The sequence below is a fragment of the Mirounga leonina genome, unplaced genomic scaffold (genome assembly GCF_011800145.1).
Source record: "Mirounga leonina isolate KUSES-001 unplaced genomic scaffold, KU_Mleo_1.0 Mir_53, whole genome shotgun sequence".
In the NCBI taxonomy this organism is placed as follows: Eukaryota; Metazoa; Chordata; class Mammalia; order Carnivora; family Phocidae; genus Mirounga; species Mirounga leonina.
The window spans coordinates 20542941-20555575 of record NW_023270807.1 but is presented as its reverse complement, the minus strand read 5'-3'; the positions used below and the strand labels follow the sequence as shown (position 1 = coordinate 20555575).

The 12635-nt window shown below is 36.4% G+C and overlaps 1 pseudogene; it reads left to right on the top strand.

The window, feature by feature from the left end:
• The first annotated feature begins 7282 nt into the window (after nt 1-7282).
• Nucleotides 7283-7552, top strand: LOC118000932 (annotated as a pseudogene).
• Nucleotides 7553-12635: the final 5083 nt, after the last annotated feature.

The window sequence follows — 12635 nt, the reverse complement described above, 5'->3', positions numbered from 1 at the left end:
GGAGAATTGCTTGCCAGCATGTATCCCCTCTTCCCCTTTTTGTATATATAATCCCCTGTAACTAACAAGCGTTGGAGCAATTCCTCAAAGCAGTCTGAAAGACTGCTTCCTGGGCAGTCGTCCTCAGTAAGACAGCTAATAAAGTATTTACTAACCTCTTTTGAGGTTGGCTTTCTTTCAGTTGACAGTCTGGCGACCACGAAAGGACCCCAGAAGAGGCCATTTTCTCATCTGGGCTCCACCAGGAAACGGACCCTTGGTACTGGTTCTTGTGCCCAATTGTCTCCTTACACGAAGTACAATGGACTGGGTGGGCTCTTCCTGGGATCCGGACCTCCCCGTTTGGTAGATGGTCCAGAGCTTTATTGATTGTTGTTGTTTTTCTTTCTTCTGCAAAGTCAGGAAAAGGTGGCATTCTGTGTATGACCCAGGTTTCGGGCTTTAACCTTTATTTCTTTCTCCTGCAGTCAGGGAAGAGCACCATTTTGTGCTTAACACAGGTTCTGGGTCCTATCCGTTGTCTCTTTCCTCCTGTGTAAGTCAGAAAGGGCGCCGGGCTGTATAGAGCACAGGTTGCAGGTCTGTTGGAGTGACAAATCTTCATCCCAGAAATTAAAAACTGTTCAGAATTTTGCCAGTGTGAATACTCGATGCTACCATGACATAAATGAGATTCTGAAGAAATCCGAAGACAAAGGACAGGAGCTCCTCTCATTGGAGAGTGCAGAGGCTAACCTTACACACTGCAACTGGTCTCCTAGGGATTCCCATTTACAGTACAGATAATTTAGTTGCTCTACTGAGGGATGCATGTAAGTTTTCTGCTCAGCATTCTGAGCACTTTTCATTTTTGCCAGGCTAAATGGAGAGAAACAGCAAGACACAAATACCATTAACCAACTCCAGGGGGAGACCCTGGAGGTGCAAGGTCATTCTAATCAGCACATCAGTCCACAACTAAAATCCCTTAGGTAGTGCCAAGCATTTAAACCCAGTAGGACTGAGATAAATCATCACAAATGGAAAAACAGGATGGGTAGCCCTTCCAACACTCCAGGGGGGATTCATGTTTAACACACATGGATCATATATTTGCAAGCTTCTAAATAAATGAGAAAATTATACTAAGGATGATTCTAACATTCAAATGGCCTAAACGGGATTCCCTTGAAATACCATGTATTTACCCACCCAACTCAAGAAAGGCAGCTATTAAATTAAGCTGGAGTGGGATGCATATTTTGATTGGTATTTAGAAGCCCCTAAAAGAAATGCTGGTGCTTACTTGGCAGCACATGTACTAAAAATTAGAGCAGCTGGATGGCTCAGTTGGTTAAGCGTCTGCCTTCGGGCTCAGGTCATGATTCCAGGGTCCTGGGATTGAGCCCCACATCGGGCTCCCTGCTCAGTGGGGAGCCTGCTTCTTCCTCTCCCTCTGCCTGCCACTCTGCCTACTTGTGCTCTCTCTGTCAAATAAATAAATTATATAATCTTAAAAAAAAAAAGGAAAAAGATGATAGCTGATAAGCATCTCAAATTTTTTATTAAGAACAAGGGGATTAAAATAGATTTAAGATAAAAGTTTATAGATTTGTCAGCAATATTTGTGTCTACTTAAGGTATTTTCCCCTAATTTTTTTTTTTGTAAGTTAAAACGTTAGAGTTTTGCTAAGTTATGTGATGGATAGTCATTAAATACCTAGATCATTTTCAAATAAGATAAAATACTGAAACATTAATTACTAACATAGGTTTATCTACTTTGAACTTTCTATTACAGAGAAACTAAAGGTATTTGGGTCTATTAATAAACATATTTTGTGCCATGTTGAAACATTTACTACAAGAAGGCATATATTTCTAAAAATTACTAAATGTATTTGTAAATTTGCCCATCTAAAGAATACTGGTATAACAAACAGTTCACAGTTGCTTACTACTTTAGTTTTTACTAGAAACTAAGGTTTCTAAGAGTTCAGAACTCGAATAAATGTAATTAAGATTAATGGACAACTCTATGCAAGGAAAGTGAGATATATGTTTTTGGTTTTGGTATAAAAAAACAAAAAGCATTAGAATGGGAATGCATTTTTGTTGAAGAAAATTATTTTGTCCTAAAGTGAGACTATTTAAAGAGGGAAAACTTAGGACAAATCTAAATGTAAAAAAAAGAAGAAAGACAAAAAAAGAAAGAAAAGAAAAAAGTTGTAGAAAGTTTGCAAAAAGGAAACCTTTGGAAAAGAATATGTATGGTTAGTAGTAGCTAAGATTAGAATAAATTTATATAAAATGATGTCAAATGTACACTGGTGTAAAATTGGAATTTGGTTTTTCTCTGTTAAAATGACAAAGTTTCCTTAGATTATTACTCTACTCTTAATGTGAAATTGTAAACAAGGTTGTTTATCTTTAATGTAATCACCTAGAAAAAAATTTCTGTTTTGTCTTTATGAGATCTTTGATCACTTAAGAAAACTGAATCTTCTCAGTATTAAAAGAGCTAAGTTTTGCTAACAATTTTGTAATTTCTTTATTTGCCTTTAGAATCTTTTATTGCTACGTTGGTTAAATAGATAAGTATTATTAAGTATTAAGTTTTGCTCTGTAATTCTATTTAGGCAAATCCTTTAAAACTTTGATATTTTTGACAACCTTCACAAAATTTTGAAGGACGTCTTTTTGACTAATTAGTCTTATTTGGTACATTAAACTACATGGGAAGCATTGTCAGATAAATGATGATAAACCTTCTTAGATTATATAGTATGGGTGAATGCTATTAATATAATTGCTCTAGAAATTCTATGAAATTTCTCAAGTTTTGATTTGTTTTGGTATAATGTTATCACTTGTAAGTCTAATTATTGAAATGGTGTGTGTCTCAGAAATAACCAACTTTGCCTTATAATGAACTCTCATCAGATCTTTAACCATGGCCATTTTTGAATCTTTTGTCATTTACCATTATTGTTTTTACTCTGATGCTCTTGCAAACATGTTTCAGATTCAAGAATATTCATGGAAAGGACTTACGACAAATACAAGTATCTGATACCCTTAAGGTCATAAAACTAAACTGGGTAAAGAATTGCCAGAACTAATGGGAATACTGGATTCAAACAGAGCAGGAATTAATAGCATGGTAGTGAATGGACTGAGGAAGATGATTATATTTTTTATGACTTTTGTTTGAAACATTTACTGGTTCTATAATGTTTGCTCTTTCAGATTTAAGGAAACTTTTTCTCTTAAGCTATCTTTGACTTAGAGAAATTTGGTAAAATATTCCTTTGTAAACAAATATGAAACATTTCTCTTTCTCCCTACCTGATCCCTCCAGAATTTGGAAACTCTCAGTAAGTATTCTTACTTCCAGGACAGTTATAATTATTTGCATAAGTGCAATAAGAATCTGTTCTCCTTGTAACAGGACATCATTGGAAACATCACTTATATTAGCAAGGCTTTGACCGGAATGCCATATTTGAGAGAGACATTCATAGACTCAGGGATGAGCAGACAGCTTTAAGCAACTAAGGTTGATTCTATGCAGCCAATGAAGCCCCTTGGAGAAATCAGCCTGATACTGCTTATAGGATTCCTGGGAACCTTACCAGGTGAGTAAGGAAGGTCACTTCCTGTCAGGCTTTGGAACCTCAGAATATTTTAGGGAGTGCAAGAAGAAAGGAAGTAACCAAACCTACAGCTATTACAGGCAAGTCTGATGGCAGGTATTTGGCTTGGCTTCTTAGCCTCAAGGGGCCGTTAAAATTCTTGATAAAAATTTGCAGCAGAGCAGATTTGAAAGGACCTATATGGCCAATCCCTATTCTTGCTGGCATTGTGTAAATAATTAGGACAAGATTGTTAAAACTGGACTTATTTTATAAATTAGTCTTTGGCTAACTTTGATGGAAAGTAAGGGTGATTTCAGAAAAACTCTGTTTCAGTAACACAACTTTGTGGATGTTAGATTCTAGTCCTGATTAATTGTCTTTGAGTGTTTGTTGTTTGCCTATAAAATTGGGCTGGATCCTGAATTCCTCTGGTTTCCTCAAATATCTGGTTATTACTCTCCAAACTAAGATTTCCAATTTTCTTCTGTTCTTTTGACTTAGAGTCATTGAGAACTTAAACTGCCCATTTCCCTGAAGCCCTGCAGACTGAAGCTAGACAACTTGAGGTAAACTTCAGAGAAATTGCCACAGTGGCCATATTTAGACAATCTTCATATTTGTTGCTAAATGGGCCAATTAGAAAGATCACCAGAAATATTCAAACTGAACCAGAAAAATCTGTCAGACTGCACTGTCTGTTCTCACTCCATCTGAAGATGCTTTGAGCCCAACATCTAGAAATATTCTCACTGATAGTACTCAGGACTCAAACACTGGGTTTATAATTTGCTCCATTAACCCGTGTTTTTCTTTTCTTTCTATAAGAAATGCCTCTATTCATTACCTACATTGCTTGCACAATGCAGTCCTAACTCTGAGAGACCATCTGCAGGACCGCTCCTGAAACGAGACAACTGTATTTAAGTGAACTGACCTGTTCTCAAGACTAGGACTGGTTCATGAGATGCAAAACAGACTTCTTACCTAAGGTCCAGAACAGAACAGTTAAACTCCAGCTAAGAGGGAACAGTGTTGATAGGTGATGTTATTCTAAGAAAAAAAAAAAAAAAAAAATCTTGTCAAAAGGGGAGAATGTTACTTTGTAACCACACCACAAGGACTTTTGGTGAAAATCTATTCCAGATACGTGTAGACGACTCTCAGTTAGGGTAGATTAAGTCAGAGGGCTCCACTCTGCTGGAACAAGCTAATCATACCAAATATCAGCCTTAAGTGACCCAACACCCAGTCTCAGGAAAATGTTAGCTCAATGGCTTGGTTCTGAAATTCTTGGTTAAAATCTATTCTAATGTTTCTAGCTAAGATATTAGCCTTTTACTGTTAATATATTTACTATACAAATTAACTTCTTGTTGTGTGCATTGGTGTACTCAGACTTGCCCTAAGCTAATGATGGTCAAATGTCTGGATACTATAAATAATATATACAGTTCTGTATAAAGTTTGACAGTTTATACCTAGACACAACGAAACACTTCAGGCTATAAAATTCTTAAACTTTAGCAAATTTAGATGTTTACAGATAGTTATGCTTTTTAGGACATATTTGCCTCATATATCAGAATAACTAGGAATCTACCTTCTAGTGCCCTGGGACAAAGAGATACTTGGTCACCATTGTCTCCTACAGGTTGCAATTTGCCAAAAAGGGGGACTGTGCATGAAAACTGCAGCAGGTGACTGATGTCAGGCTTCTGTGAATATCTCAAGTGACCTCAAGGAGATCTCAAAAACAGGAAGAACCAGAAAAGCAGTTAAGCAGAGGTATGCAACAATCAGCTCTAATTAAAACATAAGGTATTAAGATGACCTCAGGGTCTTTCTCCTGTGTGGAAATCAGAAAACCCTATATTTTACAACTGTTACAAGTTATACCTTGTGACACACATGCATTTGGAGAACATGTATCCCCTTGTCCCCATTTTGTATATATAACCTGTAGCTCATAAGCTTTGGAACAGTTCTTCAAAGCAATTTGAAAGATTTTACTGGGTGTTCATCCTCAGTAAGACAACTTATAAAGCATTTGCTAATTTACCATTTTGAGGTTGGCTTTCTTTCAATTGACACCCCAATTATGAAAACACATCTAAGTCTGAGCTTTCTGGCAGACTCTTATTAGCTAGAATGCTTATCTTGATTAAATGACTATCTAACTTATTTAGCCTTAGTAGTGAACTCAAAGAAAATTTTGCTAATTTGTAAAACAACCAAATAAACCAAAAATATGCCCCCTTCCCACAACCCAAAAGAACCTTCTTTAAAAAATGTGGTCTATTAAATCTAATTGAATGTGCCTGATAACTGAGACACAGAGAGATTGTGAAAAGGAAGTTTAGAGACAGAATGTGTTAATGTCAGGATATACCTTGAAAGTTGTTCTCTAAAATAAGTCCCTGATTTAAGGTTCTTGTTTTTGTTTTGTTTTGGGGGTTGTTGGTTTCTCCCCCCCATTACCTCTTTCTAATTCAAGCAAAATAGCAGAGACCATTCTGTCAAATTGATTATGTGAATTTTGTCACAACATTTTGTGTTTCCTTGTGGCTCTGTTACAGATGTGACATACTTCCCAAGCCAATGGAGTTCAGCAAGAATAAGGAAACTGTAAGTTCCCATCTAAACCTGTTCTGGTGGGGTGTCCACCTCTCCTCATTTCCTGCCACATATGTTCTAGGAGTCCCCAGAGGGATTTGCTAGCTTGGCTTCCTCATGGCACCTGTTCTTCTCTGCTCTGGCCCTCTGTGGTAATGCTGCCAAGGACCACTCACACCCAAAGTGCAGATGTACCTACTTGTGCCCAGAAGAGTCTGCAGTGGTTGCTGTAACATTTTAACATTAGCACAGAGGCTGCTGTTGAACATAGGAGGCTGTGCTGAGGATCATGGTGCGGACACCCTTGGTGGTGGCCCCTGACACCTGACTCTCCACGCACCGTCCATGGAGAGTTTAGAGAAGTCATTCTTCTGCTGCAGTCCCACAGAGTCGAACTACATTGGTTGACAATCCGAATGACCTTATGCACAGTCACCACTTCCTTCCCTTGTGTGTCAACTATCTTTGAACTGAATTTGAACAGCTCTCTTCCATTTTCCTTTAGAATGAATTCTTCATCAGGGGTTTTCTTTCCTTCAAAAAAAAAAAAATATGTCCTCAGAAGACTAGCCCTGTTGGATCTATAAAGATGCCAAGATCCTAGGTAAATGTGACTGAAATTTATACTAGGACCCCTGCTGCACTAACTCATCCATGTTGTTTTTTTTTTTTAATACAAATGGCTATTTAGGTATCTGTACATTTTAATATATCGATATTACTGGAATATATATTTACCTAACTATAGTTAAGGAAATGACTGGATTCACACACAGAATATTTATCAGGCATTTCTTCTGTGCACTTTGGTAGGCACTAGGAGTACAAAAAAACACAAATTTGGACAAACAGGCTGTGGGTAGCAAATTTTTGCTGTTAGTTTGGGCTATTCTTAAAACACTCATGGAAACTTGCTGCAGCTTCTGATTACCCATTCTTTTTTTCCTTACATCAAACGTTTACTATAACCTATATACTTGGAACAAAGTAGTTTCCCAGTATGAGTGTTAGATTCCAGTGGCAGAGCTGTGGATGACCCTGTGCCTGGTAAAATGGAGCTTGAGGCCATGAGCAGATACACCAGCCCAGTGAACCTGGCTGTCTTCCCCCATCTGACTGTGGTGCTGTTGATCACTGGCATGTTCTTCACTGCCTAGTTCTTTATTTATGAGGATATCGACACGTGCACTCGGGATATCTACAAAGAGCTCCTCATCTCCTTGGTGGCCTCACTCTTCATGGGCTTTGGAATCCTCTTCCTGTTGCTCTGGGTTGCATCTATGTATGAGCTTCCAAGGGTTCCAACCAGGTGGCTTCACTGAATCCCTGCTTTTGTAAATTAATTTTTTTTACTATTGTTGGAAGTGTCCTACCTGCTGCTCACAATAAAGGCAGATGTGTGACCCCCCCCCCAAAAAAAATGAGCCAGACTGTTGAAACAGATTATGGGAGAATTGTCCAATTTGACATATTTTTCACCTATATGTCTCTTACTTCAGTTTCTTACTGCTTTCAGCTCAGGTAATTTCACCTCATGTAATACTTTCCCACAGGCAGGACATATGCTTACTCCTTTCAATCCCCTCTCATCTTAAACCCAGTTACCTCAGGTTGGTCTTTGACTCCTTAAATAACAGAGCCTAGTTAGGTGTTTCTTTTAGGTATGGTCACAAAAGCAAAACCTTACTTATTTTCCTTACTAGCCCATTGAACTAGGGTTTTCTTAAACATCTGTATTTACAGTAAATGGAAAAAAAAATCAAGGTTTTTACTGAAAATTATACTTATCTACTTAAAAATCACATTTGCCTTTAAAATGATACTATTTAAGTCCCAATACTCAGTATTTCAACTACATCGTAATCTGTGATAGAAGGGACAGGTTGTTTTTTTTCCCCCCTAGGAAAAATGCCTTTTGAATTTTAAATAACTTTCAGACTCTAGGTTATTTAACGTCACTAACTGATCTACTACAAATGCACCTTTAGAATATTTATTCAAACTAAATGCTACAACGTTATACAAAATTCAGCTATCAAGTTTTTAGCAAAATTGCCTGTATTTTTCAAAGTCTCAAGTTATTTAAAATAACTATATATTACAGTAGCAATAGAAATAGAGGGTATAGGATATCGTTGTTTAAGGGAAGAGTATTGTCACTGGGTATCAAATATGGATAAATTATTGTATGAAATATAACTGCTAACCAAAAATAAAATGAAGTGTTTAAGATATTTCAAAATTCATAAATATTTAAAAACGTGCACAAATATAAATGATATAAAACTAAGTAAAAGCATGTGTTTAAGTGGAGAAATGCAGGGTATGAAGATAAAAAACAACTTACATTGATGTTTGTACAAAATTATTTAATATCCATTTATTAGATCTGAAACCAAGCTACTTAGGAAGAATATTTCTTTGATAACATTTATGTATGTAAAAATGGACTCTTTGGTTTATAATTTCATCCTTTTCATTCTAAATATTCTAGAACCAAACTAAATATTAAAATAAACATTTTTTTAAACAGTATGACACATGGTTAATGTGAAACAATGATTCTACTTTATATTCCTCAGCAATAGTCATATTACGTCATATTTGTCTTTCATGACAAATATCTTTTGAATAATAGGTGAATAACTGGATAATCTTGAGTAAAGTTAAAGTTGAATGTAGCCAGAGTTCAACTTCTTCCTTGCTTACCTGGATTACTCTAGATGTCATCTTGATTAAACAAGATATTTGCTTCCATAAAAGTAGATTGCCAATATATACCCATTACTCGATACACCACATTAGAATTATGGCTAATCCCAATCATTATAATAGAGAGACACCAGCGTGTTCAGGATACAGGCACTTAAACTATTCTGAAGATATCTGCCAAGAACTACTTTGAATTCATACCTATTTTCTTGAGTTTCTGCTTACACACTAAATGTACTATGTAGAGAGTAAAACCACCTTACCCATCTTTACTATGAAAGTACATCTAAGTGCCATTATCTTTCCATCAATATTAATATGGGGAGAAAAGGGAAGTATTTTGCTTGAAAGGATTAAATCCATGAAGTTTAGAAGTGTCTGTTGAGAACTTAAACTCTGGGCAAATTATTTGAAGTATTATGTGCTTGCTCAGCCTTCACCCCTGAGGAATTTCTCAGCCACAGAAACTTTGGAAAGTTACTACACCTAGATTCTGACACACAGATGTTTCTGGAGGGAAAAATAAATAAAGGAAAATAAAGACAAACGGCAGAGGAGAAAAAATCTGTGCAAAAGTCAAAGCTACCAGTCACAGGCCAATGAAACAAAGCCTCCTGCACTTCTCAATGCCATGAGGAGAGGAGGAATTCAGGAGCTATTATTTAAAAGCATGGAGCACTGGGTGTTACATGAAAATAATGAATCGCAGATCAGCACATCAAAAACTAATGATGTATTGTAGGTGACTAACTTAATAAAATAAAATTTAAAAAAATAATAAATAAATAAATAAAAGCGACCTGTTTCCAGAAATGGCGGTTGCTGCACAAAAAGGCAACAGGCTTTTGCTTGTAATTAAAAATGATTAAAACTAGTTTATGTAATTTCACCTTCAAAGTTATCTTGCTCTACATTTTAGGACTTCCAATTTCAGAGTTGCCTAAAGATAATTAGCCCATTTTCCTCTTAGGCCTGAAAAATGCCCCATCTAACAAAGAATGGGTAATATTAAAGTCAATCTGGTTTGGGTAACTGTGGGTTCTGTCTTTGGTAAGTGGGTAAAGGACAATGGTCCAGAATTACAAAAGCGAATTTTTCTAAGAGCAAAATGAAAAATCTCTTGCATTCATTGGACTCCAATTCTAATGCTTTTTAATAATTTGATACTAATATATAAAGATTATACAATTTCCTTATCAGATTATAAGCCAATGCCCATTCCAGCCAATGTTATTTTTCTTTAAACGCAAAACTTTTGTAGATCAAGTGGTTACTTTTCCTGTGAAGAATAACTGTTCTCTCTCAAAGTTTTATTTGTATGCTATTACCTCATTAGAAAGTCTGCAAAATTTCCAATCGATTACATGCAGCTTTCCAAAACAATAAAATCCCATGTTGCAGTAATTGGGAATTCCCTGTTATAATGGGAGTCGTAAAACCTGCTTTTATGAATAATGTTAAACTGGGTCCATATTCTGGATTTGTGTTTATAAAATGCCATAAACGGCTTAGGTTACTGCAATATTTCTGGTATATTCTGGTAGAGACAGAGCAAAGAGAGAGACAACATTCAGAAAAGTTGCCTCCATCATAATGGAGTAGAAGCCAGCAAGGTATGATGTGGTGTAGTATTGAAAGTACGGGCTTTTGCGGTCAAACCCGATCCTGCGTTCAAACCCAGTTCTACCAATGCAGAGCCATGTGACTCTTGGAAAGTTCTGTAACTTCTCGAAGGGTTAGTTTTCTCATTTGCAAAAAGGAACTATTTACTTTACAGCATTATTGTGAATACGTAACAAGGTAATATATTTAACATTGAGTTCCATCCCTTGCCTAGCTTCCTAAAGGACTGCTTTGCCTAGCACAGACACAAGTTAAACTTGTTTCCTTTCCCTTTTCATTGTCACAGGGCAGCCAGCACAAGATCAAAATGGTGGCCTAGCAATTAAAACTGTCCTGGTAAGTTACAATCAGAAAGTAATGTCACTTCCATTCCCTACCTCACCTACTACGATTATTTTGAGCCCTGCGTGTCCTTGTTGTCTGGTGGAATTCAACTAAAGCTTTCTTGGCTGATTACCATTGAGTCACAAAATATAAATATTCTCTCATTTAATTCTCAACAGTTTGGGCGAGGCAGATATTGAACACATTTGGGAGGTAATGGGATGTGACAATGTTACAGACACGTTAGTACAATTACTTATTTGTTGTTATGTGACTTGGAGCATTACCTGAGTCTCAAAGTCTCATTTATCACCTCAATCATCATCTACAAATAATGAGGACAAGGGTACCCACAAAATAATTCTTGTGGGAACTTTAGTTTCTAGCTCAAGACCTGGTCCATACGAGGGCTCACTAAATGTTAGATTTTCTTTTCCCTGCTGTCATGTTTTCTCTTGTCATGTTCTCATCGTGTTTTTTAAACACTATGGAATATTATCTTAATGACTGATATTTTAATACTCTCATTTTAACTTAATAGATATTATTTGACTGAATCTTGAATTTTTGAAACAACATACTGCCCCATATTACAACTTGGAAGGTGTTAATATATTTAAAGAGTTACAGAAATACCTCACACTTCTCAAATGGTGTGTTGTTTCTTGAATTCTGTCCTTTGTGGATGAAGTGCAGCCAAGTTAAAGTCTCTTTAATGGATGTGGGGCTTTAATTTCATTACTTTAAGAAAGGCAAAGAGTATCTTATGATCTAAATACTTGAGGATGATCCAGCTAAGACAGGAAAGATTTAAAACTTTCAACCAGGCTCTCTGGTCATGAAAGAATGAGGCCAGATACCACTTCTCATGTCCATCACGGTACTTTCATGAAAACACTATGCACTCACACTGCATTTGGCACAGCATAAAAAAGAGAAAGAACTTTTGCAAGCAAAACACCTAAGCATTGTTGGACTGCTCTAAGATAAAAATTTATGCAGAAGTTTACATCTCTAAAAGCTTTTTTATCTTAGAGGAGAGGTGTAATTCAGGTTTCCCAAATATCTGCTGGTTGCTCTAAGTTTCAAGGAAGGAAGGACTATATAAGTTCAGCAGCTGACTGGTGAGGGCAGCATGGGGTCCTCTGGTCCAGAGTGGAGAGATTTTTACAAAATGAGGAAAAGAAATTCCTACCATGTACCACATGAGGCTGATACTTTGCAAACACCTCAAAATGAAAGATGTGCTGAGCTACATAGTTTAAATTGCACTGTTCCTGCCCAACCAGTTGTGTATGCTCCACAGGAAAATTAATAAAATATAACAAGTTGTCCTGTAGAGTTTAAAGGTAATTAAAACCCAAAAAGGCTTTGTCCTATTTTTCTCATAATTTGGAAATATGAAAACCCATAAAGATATATTATAAAGGGCCGCTGATAGTATTAGGATCCTTTTTTAAAAGGAAAGACTTTGGAATGAATGCTTAAAATCCATACACCATCTCTCCACTAAAGTTTCTATTTGAGACTTAAGAAGATCCTCAGTCTGAAGAAGACAATTTACATTCTATTTACCATTACCATTTAAAAATCATGTGTACAGGGACATTTCATCTACACTGTAATTAAGCACAACTAACTTTATCACACAGAACAACTTTACTGTATATTAGTACACTGGTAAACATATACATCATACCCCAAACTCTCTCCCTACAGAAATCTATTGGCATGTTACAAAAACTG